Raw genomic sequence first — 24,909 nt, forward strand, 5'->3', positions numbered from 1 at the left:
AAAGCTGAGCGCCAAAAACATTGATGCTTTTGAACTGCGGTGTTGGATCCGACTCTTGAGAGTCCCTTGGATTGCAAGGAGATCCAACCAGTCCATCCTAAAGGAAATCAGTCCTGAATATTCATTGTAAGGACTGATGTTGAAGCTGAAACTCTAATACTTTCAATACTTTGGCCACCTGATGTGAAGAACGGACTCATCAGAAAAGACCCTGAGGTTGGGAAAGACTGAAGGCAGGAAGAGAAGGGGATAACAGAGGATGAGATGGTTGGATGGCATCACTGACTCGATGGATATGAGTTTGAGGAAGCTCTGGGAGTTAGTGGTGGACAGGGAAGCCTGGCATGCTGCAGTCCATGGGATCCAAACAGTCAGACATGACTGAGCGACTGAACTTACTGACTGTACTTTTGTGGAAATAACAAGGAAAAGATTCTATTTCCAATTTATCAATGTAACCGAGATAGATTATTTTTTGAAAAAGTGGTTTACTGGGAAGTATAAAAAAAGCAGATAGTGAGATAACAGAAAAATAAGCTATGAAGTGTTTAACTTACATATTTCTAATGGTAGTTTCTTTTTAATAGAAAATAAAAATATGGTTAGCCTAAAAATATAGGTTAAGTATGTTTTAATTTGTATCAAATGTAAATCAATGTAAGAGAACAATGAAACTTCTAAAAATCAGATATGGACTATGTCAGTCAGTCAGTCAATCATTTGACTATCCTTTCATTTCCTTTTGCCAATTAATTTTTCTCATGTTTTACTTATATATAATTATAACTATGACAGAATCAGTAAGACTTTGTTTACAAAGAAACATCTATTGTTTTTGGAACATGCAGGAGAGATTTCCTACTTAAAGTTTTCTATCATTGGAGATACCTTATATACCTAGCCTCTGCCAAATAGGTACTCTGCCTTTACACTGATGTTCATAAATTGCCTTAAGTCCTTTTATTTTTTTTGGTATATAGTTTTCCATAGCACATATTCTAGTGTATCCATATGATGGCTTAATTCTGATTTGAATCGTGTCCCCAAAATTTGTATATTGAAGAGCTAATCCCCAGTATCTCAGAATGCGGTGTTAGTTGGCAATAGTGTTTTTATAGAGAGGATTCAGCTAAAATAAGGTCATTGCTCAGTTCAGTTCAGTCACTCAGTCATGTCCGACTTTTTGCAACCCCATGGACTGCAGCACACCAGGCTCCCCATTCCATCACCAACTCCCAGAGCTTGCTCAAACTCATGTCCGTTGAGTCGGTGATGCCATCCAACCATTTCAGCCTCTGTTGTCTCCTTCTCCTCCTGCCTTCCTTCTTTCCCAGCATCAGGGTCTTTTCCAGTGAGTCAGCTCTTCTCATCAGGTGGCCAAAGTACTGGAGCTTTAGCTTCAGCATCTGTCTTTCCAAGGAATATTCAGGACTGATTTCCTTTAGGATGGACTGGTTGGATCTCCTTGTAGTCCAAGGGACTCTCAAGAGTCTTCTCCAACTCCACAGTTCAAAGCATCATTTCTTCAGTGTTCAGTTTTCTTTATGGTCCAACTGTCACATCCATACATTACTACTGGAAAAACCATAGCTTTGACTAAATGGACCTTTGTTAGCAAGGTAATGTCTCTGCTTTTTAATATGTTGTCTAGGTAATTGAGATGGACTCTAATCCAGTACAACATGTCCTCATAAAAAAAGGGAACTTTGGAGACAGACTCACGCAGGAAGAATGTCATGTGGAGATGAAGGCAGAGATAAGAGTAATGCTTCTACAAACCCTTCTACAAGCCAAGGAATGCCAAAGAGAGCCAGCAAATCAGCAGGAACCAGAGAGGCAGGGGGTGGGTTCCTTCCTCACAATCCTCATAAGGAGTCAACTCTGCTGACACTTTGATCCTTGGACTTCTAGCCTCCAGAACTGTGAGGCAATACATAATTGTTGTGTAAGACACCCAGTTTATGTTGCTTAATTACCACACCATAGCAAACTATACAGTGACAAAATCAACATTTAATTTAGATTTCAAACAACTGAAATTTTAAGAAGTGCATAATCAATTGGCTTGGAAAAAATTACAATTTTTAAAAGAGATGACTTTGTATGTTGGCTTTATCTCTTACCTTTTCATACAACAGATAAATACCTATATGTCATTGATTTAATAGGCAGGTGCATGAGTGCTAAGTTGCTTCAGTCGTGTCCAACTCTTTGTGACCCTATGGACTGTAGCTGCCAGGTTCTTCTGTCCATGGAATTTTCCAGGAAAGACTACTGGAGTGGGTTGTCATTTCCTCCTCCAGGGGATCTTCCCAACCCAAGAATTGGACCTGCATCTCAGGTACTTCCTGCATTGGCAGGTGAATTTTTTTTTTTTTTTTTACCACTAATGCCACATGGGAAACCCCCAGATTAAGCACAGAGGAAAGAATGATGTTTATATTTAGTATGTAATCAGAAAAGTAAAGTCGTATGAGGACAGAGACTAAATAAAGTTTGAAGGATGAATTGTATTTTTTGCTTGGACAAGCGTGCAACTGACATTTCAGACAAGGTAACATGGCCTAATAGAGGCAATAAACATATTTAGAGGACTCAAAGTAGTTTGGTAAGGCCATGGCAAAAACTGCATTCATGGAGGAAACGGGTTAATCCATAGGTGGTGATGAGAATCATTCTGTATAAGAAGTAACTGGGCTTCTCAGCTGGCACAGTGGTAAAGAATCTGCCTGCCAATACAGGAGATGCAAGAGGTGCAGGTTTGATTCCTGGGTCAGGAAGATCTCCTGGAGGAGGAAATGGCAACGCGTTCCCGTATTTTTGACTTGAAAATCCATGGACAGAGGAGTAGTCTGGCAGGCTACAGTCCAGGGGATCGCAAACAGTGGGACACAACTGAGGGACTGAGCACACCAGAAGTCACTAAAAGAAAGATACTAGGGATGGTATAAATACAATTTTCACTTAAAAAAAAAAAAAAAACTCTAATGGAGGGTTAGAGGACAGTTGCATAGAGTGGCTGCTGCTGCTTAGTCACATCAGCTGTGTTAGACTTTGTGCGACTCCACCCCATGACTGTATAGCCTGCCAGGCTCCTCTCTCCATGGGATTCTCCAGGCAAGAATACTGGAGTGGGTTGCCATTCTCTTCCTCATGCATAGAATGGAGGTACCAGTAATTATTTTTGCAATTACGATCATCTCATATGCCCACTAGGATGTGCCCTATACAGCTCTAGGGACACCATTCTCAAACTCCACTGGTAGTCTGCATCCTACAAGCAATTTATGAGTAGGGACACTGAGGCCCTACACTGATATTCTAAGGATGCACGGTGAAATGTTAAGAAATAAAACTGAAATAAAATAGAGAACTATTGGATACTGGAGTAAAGGTAGAAGAAGGAGTCTAAGTGATTTTACATGTTTTGTCTTTAATTGCTAACAGTACTCCAATAAGACAGCAAATGTAGTAAAAACAAAACAAAACAAACTGCAGTTTTGATTGCAGTCTGCAGAAGACAAAAATATTCTGTTAGTTTCTTTTTCCCCCAATAATCATAGGTTAATATTTAAATGGAAATGTTTAAAAAACAACATTGTGTTCAAACTGATTTTGAATTTAAATAGTATTCCATTTGTAAAAGGATCCTGGCATATGGCATGCAACTGTCAGCTCTAAAATGTTTTTACCATTGGCCCTCATCTCTTCCCCAAATGTTGGACTATTTAACTATTTAGAACAAAGGAAAATGGAGTTAAGAGGCCTAGTTAACAAATTTCTGATTTCAAACATTTCATAAATCAAAGCTAATACATTTCACTATAAAGGTCCATTCCATAGCTAACTGACTTTATACTACCAGTGAAAATTTAGCTGCTGACATGTTTTTAAAACATTTTATTCAATTAATCCATCCTAAGTACTCTTTTATTGAAAGAATAAATAAAAGGGATAGTGAGATAGTTGGATATAGAGCAACACTATAGTTATAAATAAATATCAGTACAATAGCCAAGAGCTTCTATATACCCTAAGTCAGTGAAATTGCAATGTATGGCCATATTTTTAAAAAGGGATTGCATATTTTTAGGCATGTCATATGCAATATTCTTTGCTCCTTTGGGGTCTGTGAATATTCATGAGGGGTCCATGTGTATCTAATATACAGTATTCTGGAAGATAGTATGTTCAGTTTATCTGGATGGTCGCTAATTTCAGTACATTTTTGCAAATCATAGTATTGCAAATAATAGCATTTGCAAATTTTTCTAGCAAAGATTAGAGAAATATCAGAGAATTTTTAAAAAAGATTTATCTATTTTATTTTTGGCTATGGTGGGTCTTCTTGCTGGATGCAGGCTTTTTCTAGTTGTGGAGAGTGGGTGCTACTCTGTTGTGGTGCGTGGGCTTCTCATTGTGGTGGCTTCTCTTGTAGATCACAGGCTCTAGGTGCACAGGCTTCAGTAGCTGCAGCACTTGCTTGGGCTCAGTAGTTGCGCACATAGGCTTAGTTGCTCTGCAACATGTGGAATCTTACCAGACCAGGGCTTGAACTGGTGTCCCTTACACTGTAAGGCAGATTCTTAACTACTGGACTACCAAGGAAGCCCTCAAAGAATCCTGATTGATGTTAAGTCCTCCTTTCATATATTTACAGCTGTTAAAACTTTTTTTATGGGTCAGAAACACCCATTGCACTTACTCTGCATGGAATCATATGCCCTGAATAGATAGTATAAAGCATGTTGAAATATTTGTAAAAAAAAAAGAAAAAAAAATAAATAAAAATAAAAAGGGATTGCTAAAATGTATTTAGATTAGAATTTAACTTCCTGTGTATAAAGTATTTAAATAATTTTGCAGAGAAAAAAGAGAAAGAAGATGCAAGCAGACAGAAGTAAGTTTAAACAACACTGAAGGTTGCAAGTAGATACAAATAAGAACACGAAGATGTCCTGATGGTCAACATATTGATAGAATGTCTGCTTCTTCTCTCATTCATGAGAACCATTTAGAAAAAGTGTGGTTTTCCAAAAGCCGGTGGTCCAGTGGGATTGAGTGCTACACTTGGAACAGATTTCTGACCACAGTGCCAGAGGAGAAAAATGGTCCAGGATTTCAGGAATCTATCCAGTTTGGTAGTAATATTTTCCAAAATTAACATGAAACACTTTATTCAGTCTTATTTTTACTGGATCAAATCTGAATGATTTTACTTTGTTGTCTCATTGGGTTGGTTTAAGCCTTGTTGATATGGCATGTAAACAAAATATTTTTCCCCTTGTATAGGAAAAGAGATTAAAAGCATAGAAATTTATTTGAAAAACAGCCCAACTGCTATTACTTTTTCTTTCCTTCTCCTCTATGGCAATATGATTGTAATAAAAGTATACATATCTTTCTGCGGGGTCAAAATTTAGCCCAAGATTATCATTATTTACATCAAAATAACAGTCATAAATGTAATCTGAACTCTCCATTAGTTTCTTAGCTTTATCAGTTCAGTTCAGTCATTCAGTCAGGTCTGACTCTTTCCTACTCCATGAACCATAGCACACCAGGCCTCCCTGTCCATCACCAACTCCTGGCTGCTGCTGCTGCTGCCAAGTCACTTCAGTCGTGTCCGACTCTGTGCGACCCCATAAATGGCAGCCTACCAGGCTCCGCCGTCCATGGGATTTTCCAGGCAAGAGTACTGGAGTGGGGTGCCATTGCCTTCTCCGACCAACTCCTGGAGTTTACCCAAACTCATGTCCATTGAGTCGGTGATGCTATCCAACCATCTCATCCTCTGTCATCCTGTCCCCTTCTCCTCCTGCCCTCAATCTTTCCCAGCATCAGGGTCTTTTCAAATGAGTCAGCTCTTTGCATCAGGTGTCCAAAGTATTGGAGTTTCTGCTTCAACATTAGTCCTTCCAATGAACATCTAGGACTGATCTCCTTTAGAATGGACTGGTTGGATCTCCTTGCAGTCCAAGGGACTCTCAAGAGTCTTCTCCAACACCACAGTTCAAAAGCATCAATTCTTCAGCGCTCAGCTTTCTTTATAGTCCAAATCTCACATCCATACAAGACCACTGGAAAAACCATAGCCTTGACTAGACAGACGTCTGTTGACAAAGTAATGTATCTGCTTTTTAATATGCTGTCTAGGTTGGTCATAACTTTCCTTCGAAGGAGTAAGCATCTTTTTATTTCATGGCTGCAGTCACCTTCTACAGTGATTTTGGAGCCCCCTAAAATAAAGTCTGACACTGTTTTCACTGTTTCCCCATCTATTTGCCATGAAGTGATGGGATTGGATGCCATGATCTTAGTTTTCTGAATGTTGAGGTTTAAGCCAACTTTTTCACTCTCCTCTTCCATGGACGGAGAAGCCTAGTAGGTTACAGTCCACGGGGTCACAAACAGTCGGACATGACTGAGCAACTTCACCTCACCTTTCACTCTCATCAAGAGGCTCTTTAGTTCCTCTTCACTTTCTGCCATAAGGGTGGTGTCATCTGCATATCTGAGGTTATTGATATTTCTCCCGGCAATCTTGATTCCAGCTTGTGCTTCATCCAGCCCAGTGTTTCTCATGATGTACTCTGCATATAAGTTAAATAAGCAGGGTGACAATATACAGACTTGATGTACTCCTTTTCCTATTTGTAACCAGTCTGTAGTTCCATGTCTAGTTCTAACTGTTGCTTCCTGATCTGCATATAGGTTTCTCAAGAGGCAGGTCAGGTGGTCTGGTATTCTCATCTCTTTCAGAATTTTCCACCGTTTTTTGTGATCCACACAGTCAAAGGCTGTGGCATAGTCAATAAAGCAGAAATAGACGTTTTTCTGGAACTTTCTTGCTTTTTCGATGTTCCAGCGGATGTTGGCAATTGGATCTCTGGTTCCTCTGCCTTTTCTAAAACCAGCTTGAACATCTGGAAGTTCACAGTTCACGTATTGCTGAATCCTGGCTTGAAGAATTTAGTGTCAAAGAAAATTCAGATCCACGTTAGGTTTCGTATTTAAATATCAGTTGAAACCAAACAATAGAAACATCAGATACTGATTTCTTTAAAGATTTAACTTGAATCTAATTCCACATTTTTGACTTTCTAAATCTCTTTAAAGTTTATATCATCATACAGATTATTTTCATAGCCACTTGACCAACACAGGATGGAAAATTTAAAATGCTGGTGAAATATTTTTTTAAAAGGCCTAGACTCATAAAAGTAAAATATTCCACATATGTGAAGATTAATCCTTTTAGCTTGATTTTCTTTAATAGCATTTTAAAAAACCTTATATGATACTGAACCAACTAACTTATCTGAGCAGTATCTGTATTACCCTTACCACCACCACGGATGAGAGATTGAATGTACACTATTTTCACATGTGTAACAACTCATGATAAAACAAATGATGAAAAAAGATTCACCTCATGCCTCTCTTTTAATGTCTTAGTACAATAAGACATTATTTACTTTTAATTCCAGGAAGATCAAAACTATGTTGATCAGTAATTTTGTTTTCACTGATGAGCTTAAAGTTGTATGTGTATTTTTTTTTCCTGTCACACCCAGATATCAGATATATTTACTAAATTTAAACTTTTGCAGATATCTTATCAGTTCTACTACTTTGTGGCTTAAAGATATATTGCAACTCTAACAGCATGTGTTTGACAATTGTGTAAAGCAGCTGATACAGACAAAAGCTGGCAGAATACATGGCAGAGGATAAAATAAGACTTTGCTAGTGGCCATTGGTAAGTGTTTTTTGTCTTGAATATAAATTTTTACTAGAGCTGTCTTGTTAGCAACTGTCTTTATTATAGTATTTTGAATGTCTATATTTTTTTAAATAAAAAAGTAAAGTTTCTATCAGCTCAGTTCAGGCACTCAGTCGTTTCTGACTCTTTGCAACCCTATGGAATGCAGCACACCAATCTTCCCTGTCCATCACCAACTCCCAGAGCTTGCTCAAACTTATTGGTGATGACTTTGCTCAATGAGTCACTGATGTCATCCAATCATCTCATCCTCTGTCATCCCCTTCGCCTCCTGCCTTCAATCTTTCCCAGCATTAGGGTCTTTTACAATGAGTCAGTTCTTTGCATCAGGCGGCCTAAGATAAGTTAGTTTGTTCAATATCATACACATTTTTTTAAAATGCTATTAAAGAAAAGTGACTAAAAGAATTAAGCTTCACATATGTGGAATATTTGACTTTTATGAATCTAGGCCCCAAAGTATTGGAGCTTCAGCTTCAGCATCAGACCTTCCAGTGAATATTCAGGACAGATTTCCTTTAGGATGGACTGATTGGATCTCCTTGAAGTCCAAGGGACTCTCAAGAGTCTTCTCCAATATCACAGTTCAAAAGCATCAATTATTCAGCGATCAGCTTTCTTTACAGTCTAACTCTCATACCCATACATGACTACTAGAAAATCCATAGCTTTGACTAGATAGACCTTTGTTGGCAAATATCTCATTTGAATAAATGGTCCTTATTTTTGACCCAGTTTGTGGAGACAGGAAAGATATACCCATTTGAATGCAGAGTTCCTAAGAATAGCAAGGGGAGATAAGAACCTCCCTCAGTGATCACTGAAAAGGAATAGAGGAAAACAATAGAATGGAAAGACTAGAGATCTCTTCAAGAAAATTAGAGATACAAAGGAAACATTTCATGCAAAGTTGGGCTCAATAAAGGACAGAAATGATATGGACCTAACAGAAGCAGAAGATATTAAGAAGAGGTACCAAGAATACACAGAAGAACTATACAAAAATGATCTTCACAACCCAGATAATCATGATTGTGTGATCACTCACCTAGAGCCAGACATCCTGGAAGGTGAAGTCAAGTGGGCCTAGGAAGCATCACTACAAACAAAGCTAGTGGAGGTGATGGAATTCCAGTTGAGCTGTTTCAAATCCTAAAAGATGATGCTGTGAAACTGCTGCACTCAATATGTCAGCAAATTTGGAAAACTCAGCAGTGGCCACAGGACTGGAAAAGGTCAGCTTTAATTCTAATCCCAAAGAAAGGCATGCCAAAGAATGCTCAAACTACTGCACAATTGCACTCATCTCACACACTAGCAAAGTAACACTCAAAATTCGCCAAGCCATGCTTCAGCAGTACGTGGACTGTGAACTTCCAGATGTTCAAGCTGGTTTTAGAAAAGGTAGATTGAACATCTGGAAGTTGTTCCTCTGTTTCAGAGGAACCAGAGATCAAATTGCCAACATCTACTGGATCATTGAAAAAGCAAAAACGTTTCAGATAAATATCTATTTCTGCTTTATTGACTATGCCAAAGCTTTTGACTCTGTGGATCACAATAAACTGTGGGAAATTCTGAAAGAGATGGGAATATCAGACCACCTGACCTGCCTCTTGAGAAATCTTTATTCAAGTCAGGAAGCAACAGTTAGAACTGGACATGTAACAACAGACTGGTTGCAAATAGGAAAAGGAGTACGTCAAGTCTGTATATTGTCACCCTGCTTATTTCACTTATATGCAGAGTCCATCATGAGAAATGCTGGGCTGGAAGAAGCACTAGCTGGAATCGAGATTGCTGGGAGAAATATCAATAACCTCAGATATGCAGATGACACCACCCTTATGGCAGAGAGTGAAGAAGAACTAAAGAGCCTCTTGATGAAAGTGAAAGAGGAGAGTGAAAAGGCTGGCTGAAAGCTCAATATTCAGAAAACTAAGATCATGGCATCCAGTCCCATCACTTAATGGCAAATAGATGGAGAAACAGTGGAAATAGTGGCTGACTTTAATTTTGGGGGGCTCCAAAATCACTGTAGAAGGTGACTGCAGACATGAAATAGAAAGATGCTCACTCCTTGGAAGAAAAGTTATGACCAACCTAGACAGCATATTAAAAAGCAGATACATTACTTTGCCAACAAAGGTCTGTCTAGTTAAGGTTATGTTTTTTCCAGTAGTCAGGTATGGATGTGAGAGTTGGACTATAAAGAAAGCTGAGCACTGAAAAATTGATCCTTTTGAGCTTCAGTGTTGGAGAAGACTCTTGAGAGTCGCTTAGACTGCAAGGAGATCCAACCAGCCCTTCCTAAAGGAGATCAGTCCTGAATGTTCATTGGAAGGACTGATGTTGAAGCTCAAACTCTAATCCTTTGGCCACCTGATAAGAAGAGCTGACTCATTTGAAAAAGCCCCTGATGCTGGGAAACATTCAAGGTGAGAGCAGAAGGGGATGACAGGGTGAGATGGTTGGATGGCATCATCAACGCAATGGACATGAGTTTGAGTAAACACTGGAAGTTGGTGATGGACAGGGAGGCCTGGTATGTGGCAGTCCATGGGGTTGCAAAGAGTCGGACATGACTGAGCAACTGAACTGAACTGAACTGCTATCTAACCAGATATACTTCTTTTATAGGAAGTGCTACCAAACCATTTTATGCATGGTGTTGTAACATCTGGAAATAATAAATCAATTAAAAAAATACTATCAGCCATCCAACATACAACTTAATGACGACAGATTAATTTTCAAGTAAATTCATATTTAAATTTAATTTAGTTGGTTTTAGTTATTCAGAGATATATGAAAAATTTATTTGTTGAGTTGAAAATTCAGGTACTTTGGAATAATGCTTGCTATCAAAGGAGGATTTTAACTCTTACCAAAACGATCTTCCTATTTATTTAACAGAATCGGTATGTTGCATTGTGAATGGCATAGAAATAACATAGTTCATCCTCTTTATGATTAACTTTATCAAGCATTGAATAATCTCTAAGTTTTTAAAATTTTAAGTTAATTTCCTATTAATTCTATTAAAATTCTTTGCCCTTGATTAGGCTGCTTTGAAGAGACTTACTATCAGGGAAGTTTTCCTTTTCTTGAGATTGTGCTTCCTTTTACCAGTTTAATGAACTGGTTATATCCTGAGCAATGTCTTCTTTACTTCTTTTACAGGCTGTGTCTTATTACATTTTTATTATCTATATATTTATCCCATCACTTATTAAATACAAAATTATTTTATAAGGAAGACCATGTCTTTTTTTTTTTTTTCAAATTTATTTACCAGTTCCTCAGTTCAGTTCAGTTCAGTCGCTCAGTCGTGTCCGACTCTTTGCGACCCCATGAATCGCAGCACGCCAGGCCTCCCTGTCCATCACCATCTCCCAGAGTTCACTCAGACTCACGTCCATCGAGTCCGTGATGCCATCCAGCCATCTCATCCTGGGTCGTCCCCTTCTCCCCCTGCCCCTAATCTCTCCCAGCATCAGAGTCTTTTCCAATGAGTCAACTCTTTGCATGAGGTGGCCAAAGTACTGGAGTTTCATCACAGTTCTAGTAGGGATTAAAGACCATTCTTTTCTTTTCATAGACTTCTCTAATAGCCATGCAGCAGTAAATATTTCTCCGTACATGAAATCACAAATCCAAACACCTCTTAGACTGCACTTCTTATTCTTGTTCTATCAGTCATTACTGAATGCCTGTTATCTGACTTTACCAGGACTCCTATTAACCCTTAAACTTATTATTTCTTTTTTCTTTTTTTTCAAACTCATTATTTCAAATATAACTCTTCTTGTTTTTATAATTCTTCCTACCCTGTTTGGAGGCTTGCTATTAGCGTTTTCGTTACTGTTTTCCAAATATTATTCACAACTAGGTCATCAATATCAATCATATACTTACCACAATTACTTTTTGTACTATTGCCTATTTTCTCTAAATCTTATACCAACCAATCACTTGGTCTCTCCTCTTACCTAACAGACAAAATTCTACAATTTTCTGCCTCTAAAGTCAAACCTTACCTCTGTCCTCTCCTTGTGGTAGAAAAAGACTGAAAGAAGCAAGGGCAGAAGCAGGGGAATAGGTCTAGTAGCTAGGGTCATCCATGTAAGATGAAATAAGGAGAGCATGGTGGAAGCAGTAAGACACTGCTGAGATCTGGAAATATAAAGATACAACCACCACTGATGTGCAATTGAAGGGAAGGAGGATTCAAAAATGATCCTAAGATATTTATCACATTTGTTGTTGTTGTTCAGTTGCTAAGTCATGTCTGACTCTTTGCAATCTCATGGACTGCAGCAGACCATGTTTCCCTGTCATTCACCATCTCCCAGAATCTGCTCAAACTCATTTAGTCAGAGATGCATCCAACCATCTCATTTTCTGTCTCCTCCTTCGCTGCCTCCTCCCCTCAATCTCTCCCAGCATGAAGATCTTTTCCAATGAGTCAGCTTCATGGCCTTCTTTATGATCTACCTCTCACATCTGTACATGACTACATGAAAAACCATTGGAAAAACATTTAACACATAGACTTATCAATTACTTTGTGGGGAAAACTGTGAGAAGCATGTTCTGAGAAAAGTTTAGTTTTGGAGTTGTTAATTATAAGATTACCCAAGGGAATGTATCAAACAGGAATGACAGTAGAAAGTATGACACTGGAGTTCAGAGGACTCTTCTGAAGTTCAACTGCAGTATGAAAAAAGGGCATGAAGCTGATGAATGATATTTTTGTGGATAATTAGGGTAGTTTTCCTAGAGGAAATGGTTTTAAAGATAAAACTTAAATAATAAGTGAGGATTAATTAAATGAAGAGCAACTTGGGGATGGATGAGATTAATTCTAGGCAGAAGGAATTACTGGAAACATGTGATATCCTGAAGTAAAAAAAGAGATTGGGGCAATTAAGAAATAATGCATGGCTGAAGAATTGAGAACTTTAGAGAGTCACAATACGATCTAAGAAGTTTATTAACTTAAAAACCCTAATAGGAATTTTGTTCTTCATCTTAAGGCTCACCTTAAGGCTAATGAGAATCCTTGAAGTGTTTTACATATGCCTGTCAGATTTGCATGTCATAAAGCAACCTGCTTGCATTTTTGGAAATGGAATGGAGGAAAATAAAATTAGAAAGTGTTTAAACATCAAAAAACAATAATGAAAAAGAATAGAAGAAAAGAGGTTACTTAGAAGGCTCATGAAAGGGTTTAAGAGGTAATAGGGAAAATACAATATATTAATATATTTCTAATATAGAGAAATTGATGAATCTGAGAAATTTTTGTAGAGTTTCACTGTTGCTATAAAGCCAATAAATTTTTGAACTGGTTTGGTGGTGAAGAAAGGGAAGAAAAAAAGTTTGTGCCAAGACATTCAACCTGAACAACTATTTAAATGTTGGTTCTGTTTATTCAGCTGGCACATAATTTGTTGTTGGAAAGATGAGTTCAGTGTTGGACAGACTGCCTTCTAAGAGTATTGTAAACAACCTGTATTCCTATCTAGAGATCAAAAGGATTGTTTAAGAAATTGTCCAGGGGAAATTTATAAACAATGGGGTCTATAAATGAAATTTTAAAGAATAAAATAATATTTAAAGTGAGGAAAGAAGACCTAAAATAGAAGATTGAGAAAATTCAATATTAAATAGCACATGCAGTAAACAGTGTGCAAAGGTGGTTATGAAAGAGCATCCCACTAGATAGAAAGAAAAGCAAAGAACCATGGTGGCAGAGAAGCCAGGGGAAAAGAACATCTCAAGAGAAAAGCAGGGGATAATCAGTCTCCAAGCTGCTGAGTGGCCAGGTTACATAAATCCTGAAAGGAAACTTGGCACTTCAGTACAAACAAGTCACAGGTTATTTTGGCAAGTATAGTTCTCAGTGGAATGATGGACATGGCAGGTAGTTAGTCTTAGGTTGAAAAAGAAAGAGTAGGTGAGGACATGGAGAAACTGAATACAGTTGTTTGTCAAAAATTTGTCTGACTAATTATGGATAGGAGCTACAGGATGGTAGCTAGAAGACATGAGGTGAAGGGAGTAGTCCAGTAAATTTTAGTATGAAAAAGAAACAAAATTAAATGCTATTTATAAGACAGTATGAGGAAAGAGAAAACATGTAGGAGACAAAGCTCATCTTTGTAGAAAAATGTTTCTGAAAAGAAAGGAAGATAGGGACCTTTGTTAGGAGAAATCTTGTTATAACAGCTTATCATTATAACACTAGTGATAATAGCAGATTTTTAGATTTTGTAATGGAAAGCAATGAACATTAGTTTCTCTGTAAGGGAAGAGGTGATATCTATAGCTAAGAAAGATGAAATTATTGGAAGGTTGTTAGACTTGAGAATGGAGAACTTCTTAAACAGTATTTAATTGAGGAGAATGGGAGCAAGAGAGCTTACATACACATTACAGGATTCTTGGATATGTTAAGGACCCAGATGCAGTTGGTAAACACAGATTTATCAATCTGCCTGAAGGCTAGTTTGGGAATTGCATTATCTTTTCATTCTATGTTTAGAGAACTGTCTAAACATAAAAGTTACTGTAGAATATCAGCAACTTAATTTGTTTGCTAGAAAGAACAAAAATGTGTGCTTAGTCTCTTAGTCGTGTCCAACTCTTGTGACCACATAGACTGTAGCCTGCCAGGTTCCTCTGTCCATGGGATGCTCTAAGCAACAATACTGGAATGGGTTGCCATTTCCTTCTCCAGTGACAATAATAAATAGCGTTAAAGACAGACTTCATTTTCTTGGGCTCCAAAATCACTGCAGATGGTGACTGCAGCCATGAAATAAGAAGACACTTGCTCCTTGGAAGAAAACCTATGACCAATCTAGACAGCATATTAAAAAGCAGAGACATTACTTTGCCAACAAAGGTGTGTATAGGCAAAACTATGGCTTTTCCAGTGGTCATGTATGGATGCGAGAGTTGGACCATAAAGAAAGCTGAATGCGACAGAATCGATGTTTTTGAACTGTAGTGTTGGAGAAGACTCTTGAGAGTCCTTTGGACAGCAAGGAGACCCAATCAGTCAATCCTAAAGGAAATCAATCAGTCCTGAATATTCTTTGGAAGGACTGATGCTGAAGCTGAAACTCCAATACTTTGGCCACCTGATATGAAGAACTAACTCAATGGAAAAGACCCTGATGCTGGGAAAGATTGAAGGCAGGAAGAGAAGGGGATGACAGAGGATGAGATGGTAGGATGGCATCACTGACTCAATGGACATGAGTTTGAGCAAGCTCTGGGAGTTGGTGATGGACAGGGAAGCCTGGGGTGCTGCAGTCCATGTGGTTGCAAAGAATCAGACATCACTGAGTGACTGAACTGAACTGAAAGCTTTCTACCAGAAAGTCAAACTACTGAGATTATAATGTCTTAATTTAAGAGTGTGTGTGTGTGTGTGTGTGTGTGTATCTACCACTATGGTATCCTGTTTGAATTACTAATTCAACTTAAAATATTGGACAAAATTAACAATTTCTTACATAATATTTTGTTCTTAATTTTATGGAAGGTCTTTGATTTTCTTTTTGATATTTTGGTCACTGGAAGTAGACTTTTCATAGATAAGATCAGAAAAGTAAAATTCCTTTCTAAGAAAAGGATTTATGAGATAAATACCTAAAATTAAGGAGATAGTCAGATATTTTTCACTGTTGAAACTTTTTATAACTGTCTTTGGAGCACCTTCAGGCAAGTAATGATCATGTCCTTGCATAATAGGAAATTTTATCATATTCTTTATTGTTCCCTTCCTGTCTTTCCTACTGGAAAGGAATAATGCTATCTGTTGGACAGGATTTCATCTATACAATTTTTACAGAGATTTTATATACACATGCATGCATGCAGGCACATACACACTATCTGAGAGTCTTTAACCCTATAAATTATGGAGAAAATATGTTTCTTATATTTAAGAATGAGCAGTATTATAACCTGCATATAATTTTGCTTGCAATACTATTACATGTACTAACCATGATCTCAAAAGTGAAGAATTTTCTATATAAATATGCTGACAATGTAAATGGTGCCCAAGAGCTGAGCAAGGAGATGACTCTAATTCCACTGTATGAATGTAACATACTTATTTTTTTAATTTATAATGATGAACAATACTTCTATTAGTATAATTTTAATGTTTCTTGAATATGTATGATATAATTTCTCTCGAGTTTCTAAGTAAGAGTAGAAATCTGGTCACAGTGTGTACAAATACTTTCCTAAGCAATGCTACATTGTTTATCTCAATGATTTTACCAATCATGTCCACCAGCCATGTGTGAAAATTGCTACTGGTCTTTGTCTACTAGCCATGTGTGAAAATTGCTATTGGTCTTTGCCAAGACTTGGTGTCGACAGACTTTCTTTTTTTTGAACCTAGAGGCTATACAATTTCATTTTTATTTTAATTTGCTTTCTTTCACCGAGTTTGAACATTTTAAAAATGTTTATTGGCGTTTTGTGTGAAGTAGTCATCCATGTCTTTGCCTATTTTTCTGTTGGATTGTTTGTCTTATTCTTAGAAATTTTTTCATGCAATATCTTACGTTTTGGATATATATCCTTTAATAGTTAAATGAGCTGCAACTATTAAAAAAAGCGAGAGAGAGAGAAAGCCAAAAACCTTTTGAGTTTCTTCTATGGAAAAAGATTACGACACCACCAGTGTACTTAGAAAATTCTTGCTGATATTACAGGCTACTAATATCTGCAATCTGAATATATTTTCTTGGACTTTAGAATACCTTTATTAATTTTTATGTGAAATACTGTGCAGAAAATTTAAGGCATAGAGAACACTATGAAAACAATTACAAGAATAAAATATGAAGCCCTAGAAGTAATCAGTGTTAATTTTTGTTGGAAATCATTCCCTAAAACACTATATGCAAAAATAAACTCAAGATGTATTAAAGACTTAAACAAAGGAGCTGAAACTATTACATTACCAAAAGAAAATGTAAAGGAATTGTGAAATTTAAAGTGTCTACTGTATGAAGGTTTACATTATTTTATCATCAGAAATAATATCTCTAATCAAATTTATTTTAAAAAAGATATCTGTAGGATTTTAACCTTCTTTGTATTAACTGAAATTATAATATAGGGTTTCCTAGGTGGTGCTAATTGTTAAGAACCTTCCTGCCAACTCAGGAGACATAAGAGATGCAGGTTCAATCCCTGGGTCAGGAAGATCCCCTAGAGAAGGAAATGGCAACCCCCTCCAGTATTCTTGCCTGGAGTATCCCATGGACAGAGGAGCCTGGCAGCCTACAGTCCATAGGGTTGCAAAGAGTCAGACATGGCTGAGCAATTTACCATGCAGGCAGTGATAAATATCTCCTAAATAATGAAAGTTACATACTAACATTACATCAATGGTTATCTTCTCAACACACCATGAATAAGCTATGCAACTTGAAAACATATATAACTTGGCAATGAATAAATTTACACTTTTTTGTCTTTTGTATTTTGGTTAACAATGGAAAATATTCATAAATAATTGGGAGTTTATTATTTGAAGTTAGGTAACTTTAGAATTATGCTCTTTAGGCTAAAGTATAGGAAATTAGAAAAAATATTTTTAGGCTGACTAAGCTGGGACCTGGACTCTGTGATATTTAAATTGTAGGAAGAAATAATGATTTGAATAAAAACCTAGACCCATACTGAGAGAGTACAGAACAATCATGGAAATGAAAGGAATTTTGTATATATTAATATTTTTAAGTGAAGTGAATGGAATTATGGAAATTCTCACTTAAACTTTTTCTTTTCTCCAGGTTTCTACTGAAGGATAAATTAGATGAGATATAACATTAATATATGCCTATTTTCTAATAACTGGTTATGTCACAAGAGTTACATTAACCTAAACAAGACATAACATGGAAGCATAAACTGTGACTTCTTATGTCCTTTCCAATTAACCTGAAATGACTAAATTCTGACATGTTCCATAGACTCAGGCAGAGAATCTGGACACTGTATGAACAGAACGATCATAGTAAGAGTCAAATGTTGCCCAAACATGCTCATGATATGGGAGGCATGAAGCACACAGCAGGTCAACACATGATCAAAGAAAGCAGAGGAAGGGAGTGGATCCTAAGCAGCATATGACAAGATATAGAATAACCATATTGTTGTTCAGCTGCCAAGTCATGTCCAACTCTGTTACTCTATGAACTGTGGCATGCCAGGCTTCTCTGTAGCCTTTAACTATCTCCCAGAGTTTTCTCAAACTCATATTCATTGAGTCAGTGATACTATCTAACCATCTGATCCTCTGCCATCCCCTTCTGCTCTTGCCCTCAAACTTTCCCAGCATCAGGGTCTTTTCCATTGAGTTGGCTCTTCCCATGAGGTGGCCAAAGTACTGGAGTTTCAGCTTCATCGTCTGTCCTTCCAATTAATATTTAGGGTTGATTTCTTTAAGGACTGACTGGTTTGATCTCTTTGCTGTCCTAGGGACTCTTAAGAGTCTTCTCCAGCACCACAATTTGAAAGCTGCTCAGCCTTCTTTACAGTCCAGCTCTCACATCATACATGACTACTGGAAGAACCATAGCTTTGACTATACAGACCTTTGTCAGCAAAGTGCTGGCTCTGCTTTTTAATATGCTGTCTAGGTTTGTCATAGCTTTACTTTCAAGCAGCAAATGTCCTTTAATTTTGTAGCTGCAGTCACTGTCCATAGTTATTTTGGAGCCCCCCAAAAGAAAATCTGTCATTATTTCTACTTTTTCCCCACCTATTTGCCATAAAGTGATTCTTGTCTTGAGAACCCTATGAACAGTATGATTCTTGCATTGAAAACCCCCAAAACAGTATGAAAATAACCACTTTATTGGAAGTTAATAATTGAACAAAAGGAGCAATATCATGATTTCAGTAAATTATAAAATTTTGTCTTAGGTCAATAAATCTTATTTTTCTCTGATGATGCAATATAAAATATACTATATTTTTAAAGGGCCAAAATCTTCTTACTCAATATAAGCCTAAGCTCCATCATATGTTTTATATTTTGACATCAAAGTTCTAGTTTTTTACATTTCAGTGCTGAGATTGTGGTAAGTCTGTGCCTTTAGAGAATAAGTCTTCCTTTGCTTGCAGTTTTTATCTAAAAATAATAACTATGAAGTTACTTTGTTCCTGCCTTTACATCTTTTATTGTCATTCAGTTCAGTTCAGTTCAGTTGCTCAGTCGTGTCTGACTCTTTGTGATCCCATGGACTACAGCATGCCAGGCTCCCCTGTCCATCACCAACTCCTGGAGCTTACTCAGATTCATGTCCATCGAGTTGGTGACCTTCCAACCATTGACTGTCATTAAAAGGGCTCATTTGGTTACTAAACATATGCTTACTATGTACCCACCACATCCTCATTGCTCTATTGGTCCTATGAACTGTGTTTAAGAGAAATAAAAACTATTAAAAGTTAAAAATAAAAACAACAACTAGTATCAAATTTTGTTGAGTGAATTTCACAGGACATCAGGGTTCAGTGAAAGAGATATCTGTATTTTCTAGAAACATAGCAAACTTTATGGAAAAGATAGACAAACATTATAGGAACACAGATTTGAGGGTAATTGCAAATATCACTGTGAAGAACAACATAAAGTAGGGTAAAAGTTGGTTTAAACTTGACCAAATAAAGCAAACATAAAGTCAATTTATATGTCCCCCTGAGAGATGTAGTATAGAGCTTTTCCTTTGTACATTATATATACTATTAAATATATGTAGCACATATGCATATACATAACTCATGTGTGTGTATATATATACACACACACATATGTAAACAAATGTAATACAAACACACATTGATCCAAAATGTCCTGAAAACATAAACAACTGTTTAGACCAACACACTGAGACCTTTCAAACTATTTAAGAGGACAGTTGATTTCCTTTAGAGAAACTCTTGTTCCTATACTACACCCATGCCCCACTTTGCCTTGAATTACTCTTCCATATTTGCAATGGGGGGAAAAAATGAACTGAAAAATGTGATGTTAGGATTGTATTTAAAATAATGCCCTATCCTTCCTGGTGCTGCATTGAAATTGCCATGAAATAATTTATTTCAAGGGGTACTGAAAGATTACAATAGGCAATATTTCCAGGGTCTATAAATCCATATTATGAGTATCACAGTATATTAAATAATCCTTTCCAATGTTCATTCTGAAATATTTACATATATGTTATTTCTTGGAAGTAGACACAGATCTGCTTTTGCTGCTTTTCAGTTTAATCCCTTCATATTAAAAAGTACAATATGAATAATCAGGTAAACGTAGGTTTAAATTTGGGGCTTCCCTGGGTGTTAAATGGACAGATAGAGTTTACATGCCCCAAGTCTCAGACACATTGAATATCAAACATAATACTGAAATGTTTGAGGTAAATGAAAAGGTAGCATCATTCTCGGTTTCAGAAGATGTGAGAAAGAGAGAGGGCGATGGATTCCATAGGACAATAGTTTGAATAGCTATTTTCATATACAAATGTTTTCAAATTATTGCAAGTAATGTGAAACTCCCTCATCAGCAGACCAGTGTTTTGTGTTTCCTGAAACAATTGGAACCGCAGTTATAAACAGTATTTCACCTCTTGCCTGGCTTGTTTCCATTTGGAGACACAGACACGCATTCATAAGGCTCTGAAATCTGGAAAAGCTGAGCAGCAAATCTGCTTGGCAGAACCTCAAAATCTCTTTTTATTGCTTTTTGAATAACTGAACTTTGATTTTAAAGCCATATTTGTGGTAAAGAGAGTTTAATCCATGCCATACAGAATTGTTTATTCTAATCTAATCCAAATATCATTTCATAGTAAAATTTTTATGTCTAAAATGTCAAACATTTCATTTTCATAATAATGATATGATTTTGTGAATGGCAAAATGATTTCTTTAAAAACACTTTTGCAAGAAGTCCTGACGTTTGGTCTTCTGAAAACAAGCCTATATTTCAGAAACATAGTTTAAAATGCTTATCCTTATTCAATTGAACACATCTTGTGAAAGGCATGACATATGTAAACAAGAACATATAAATATCACATAGTAACTATTAATTAGTAATTAATAATAGTAATTAGTAATTGTTGTTCTGTAATGGCAAATGTACCCAAGTTACTTCTTTGCAGGAAAAAAAAAAACCTGTAATTTTCTCCCATTTTTCCCTATGTTCACAAAATTAAAACACACTGAGTATTTTTGGGAAAAAATGTTCAGAAATCCCATTCAGAAGATATAAATGAATTTGAAATTCTAGTTTCCTGTAGTTTATTATTTCTTTATTTGGGGGGAAACAGGGATCATAATTATTCTGTACTTTAACAATAAAGACACAAATTATCTCAACTTTAATTATTTTGATTTAAACTCTAAGATAGCTATTCTTTTCTCAGCTCAAGATTTTGAAGCTACTAAAACTATTAGTTCTTATTTTAATACTGTTACTTTCCTTTGTGCCACTTTCTTAGAAAATGCTTTTGAGACACACTCAAACTTTTTTGGCATTTGACTTTTTCTTTCTCCTCTGATTCTTTTATTTTAGTGTCAGCTGAATTTTCCACCTGGAAAAGAACTAGTAAAATCCTGGAAGCTTTTAAAGTCACATTCATCTCAGTCACTCATTAGCACTCAGAAATGTTTAGGCATAAAAATAAAATTAGTAGGAAAATATCTCTAATGTTACAGGTTTTAAACACCTGATCAAAAAAAAATGGTTGCTAATATTTGAGTCAGATAATGAGAAAGAAAATCTGATAAATGCATAGAAACATCAAGTGTTTGTATTGCACTACTATTTAATTTATATTTAAGTGTTAATTTTTGACCTCCATGGAATTAACTTTTTTTAAACATTGGAATATATAGATTGGCCCAAGTTTTCAACAAAAAAGGGTCTTTGCATGCCATTTTCCCTTTAGCAGAACCATTTGAATATGCTTTCCATAGCCAAACTTCAAATATGTCCTTATTGTGATGTATATTTCTTATCTCCATTTTATTTCTATTTTACTCATTTCTTTGACTGACCCTACTTAGACCTTTTGCTTGCTGTCTTTCTTAGGGCTATAATGAATGTTTACCTTAACCTTTCTTAGCCTGTTTTTTCCCTCTATGCACTTTTCCTAAACTACATAGTCCACATACTTGGTTCCCTCGATATACTATAGCATTGAAACATGCATATTACTATATGTAAAATAGATGACCAGTGCAAGTTTGATGCATGAAGCAGGGCACTCAAAGCTGGTGCTCTGGGACAACCCAGAGGGATGCAGTGGGGAGATAGTTGGGAGGGGGATTCAGGCTGTGGGGACACATGTACACCCATGGCTAATTCATGTTGATGTGTGGCAAAAACCACCACAATATTGTAAAGTAATTAGCCTCCAATTAAAATAAATAAATTTATATTAAAAATAAATAATAGTCAATAATATCCTATACACATAAATGTGTTTAGATCTAGTGTTCATAACTTGGAAAAATACTTTACTTAGTATTTGCTCTCATAAGATATCTTGCATTAAAAATATTAATTTGAAACCCACTATACAATGTGATCCAAGAAACATGATGATTAACTCTATTATGGTGTGCAAGTAGGAATACAAATAAAGTTAGGAAAATAAACTTGGAATATCAAGACATTTGTTTTTAAGAAATTAGTTGGTCTTAGAAATCAAAGATGACACAAACAGATGGAAAGATATACAATGTTCTTGGACTGGAAGAATCAACATTGTTAAAATGACTAAACTACCTAAAGTAATCCACAAATTCAATGTAACCCCTACCAACAGCATTTTTCAGACCTAGAACAAGAAGACAACAAAAATACAACTTATATGGAAACACAAAAGACCCCAAATAGCCAAAGCAATCTTGAGAAAGAAAATAGAGCTGGAAGAATCAGGCTCACTGCCTTCAGACTATACTACAAAGCTACTGTAATCAAAACAGTATGGTTCTTGCACAAAAACAGAAATATAGATCAACAGATCAGAATAGACAGTTTACCAATGAGTGCAGGCACTTATGATCACCTAATATATGACAAAGGGGCCAAGAATATAAAACGGGAAAAAAGACAGTGTTTTCAACAAGTGGTGCTAGGAAAACTAGACAGCTCCATGTAAAAGAATGGCATTAGGGCGTTCTTCAACATCATACATAAAAATAAAGTTAAAATGGATTAGAGACCTAAGTGTTAGATGAGAAACTATAAACTCTTAGAAGAAAACATAGGCAGAACACTCTATGGCATAAATCACAGCAAGGTCTTTTTTGATCCACTTCCTAGAGTAATGAAAACAAAAATAAAAATAAACAAATGAGACCTAATTAAGCTTAATACCTTTTGCACAGCAAAGGAAACCATAAACAAAACAAAACAACAATCCACAGAATGAAAGAAAATCTTTGCAAATGAATTGATCTACAAGAGATTAATCTGCAACATATAAAACCTGCTCATGCAAGTCAATATTTAAAAAAAAAATCAAAAAATGGGCAGAAGATCCAAATAGATATTTATCCAAAGAAGACATACAATGGCAAAAACACACATGTAAAGGTGCTCAGCATCACTAATTATTAGCAAAATGCAAATCAAAACTACAATGAAGTCACATCACACCAGTCAGAATGGCTATCACCAAAAAAATAACATACAATAAATGCTTGAGAGGATGTGGAGTATAGGGAATGCTCTTACACTGTTGGTGGAAATGTAAATTGATACAGTCAATATGGAGAATAGTATCGAGGTTCCTTAAAAAAACTAAAAATAAAGCTACCATATGATGCACCAATCTCATTCTTGGGCATCTGTCTAGAGAAAACTATAATTTGAAAAGATGTATGAACCCCACTGTTCATTGCAGCACTATTTACAATAGCCAGGACATGGAAGCAACTTAAATGTTCATCAATGAAGAATGGATAGAAAGCATGTGGTACATATATACAATGGGATATTATTCAGCCATAAAAAGAACTAAATACTGCCATGTGCAGCAACACAGATGGGTCTAGAGACTGTCATACTGAATGAAGTTAAGTCCACAGGGAGAGACAGACATCATATGGTATTGCTTATATGTGGAATCTTACAAAATAATGGTATTGTGGAATCTAACAAAATAGAGTCACAGATGTAAGAAACATACATATGGTTATGGGGGACAAGGATGAATTAGGAGATTGGGATTGACATACATGCTACTATATATAAAATAGATAAACTAATGGGAATTATTGTATAGCACAGGAAACTATCTATGCTCAATACTCTTTAATGACCTATATGGGAAACAAATCTAAAAAAGAGTGGGTATAACTGATTCACTTTACTGTACAGCAGAAACTAACATAACATTTTGACTGAACTATACTCCAATAAAAATTATATAAAAAAGAAATTAGTTGGCTCTTACTGAGGTAAGAGTTTTTGGTTTATTTATTTATTTATTTTTGGTCTCATATTTTTCTTTGAATGTTGTCAGAAATTTTATATTACATTGATATCCAAGGCACAAAGATCACTTTAATAAGCATTCACTCTACTTTTCTAATATCCTTTTAAAAATCTAACAAACATATTTTCAATAAGTAAAGGATAAATGACAAGTAATTTCCATATTTTTGTTTTGAAAAGTGAATTCAGACTGGATCTGTTCTCTGAAATAGTCAATCATACATAAAATTGTCAGATTAAAATTGAGCATTTGAAATGAATATTAATACATTTCCAATTAATCTATTTCTTTACATTAAACAAACAAAAAAATCCTTAGATATGATTTACCTTTAGAAGCAGTCAACACTATTTTGGTGAGATGTCATAAGATTTTGAAATAGAACTCAAATTGTATACTTTAACATTTTTGTTAGTACATTGTCATAAATAAAACACATTAGTGCATTAGGTCACACAATAAGTATTTAATGAACACCATCTAGTTGAGAATATTCATGTGCAAATCTATTGATACATACCTGTATGCAGTTGTGTTGAATATATACCTAGAAAT

Source organism: Capricornis sumatraensis, chromosome 5 (genome assembly GCF_032405125.1).
Source record: "Capricornis sumatraensis isolate serow.1 chromosome 5, serow.2, whole genome shotgun sequence".
NCBI classification, from domain to species: domain Eukaryota; kingdom Metazoa; phylum Chordata; class Mammalia; order Artiodactyla; family Bovidae; genus Capricornis; species Capricornis sumatraensis.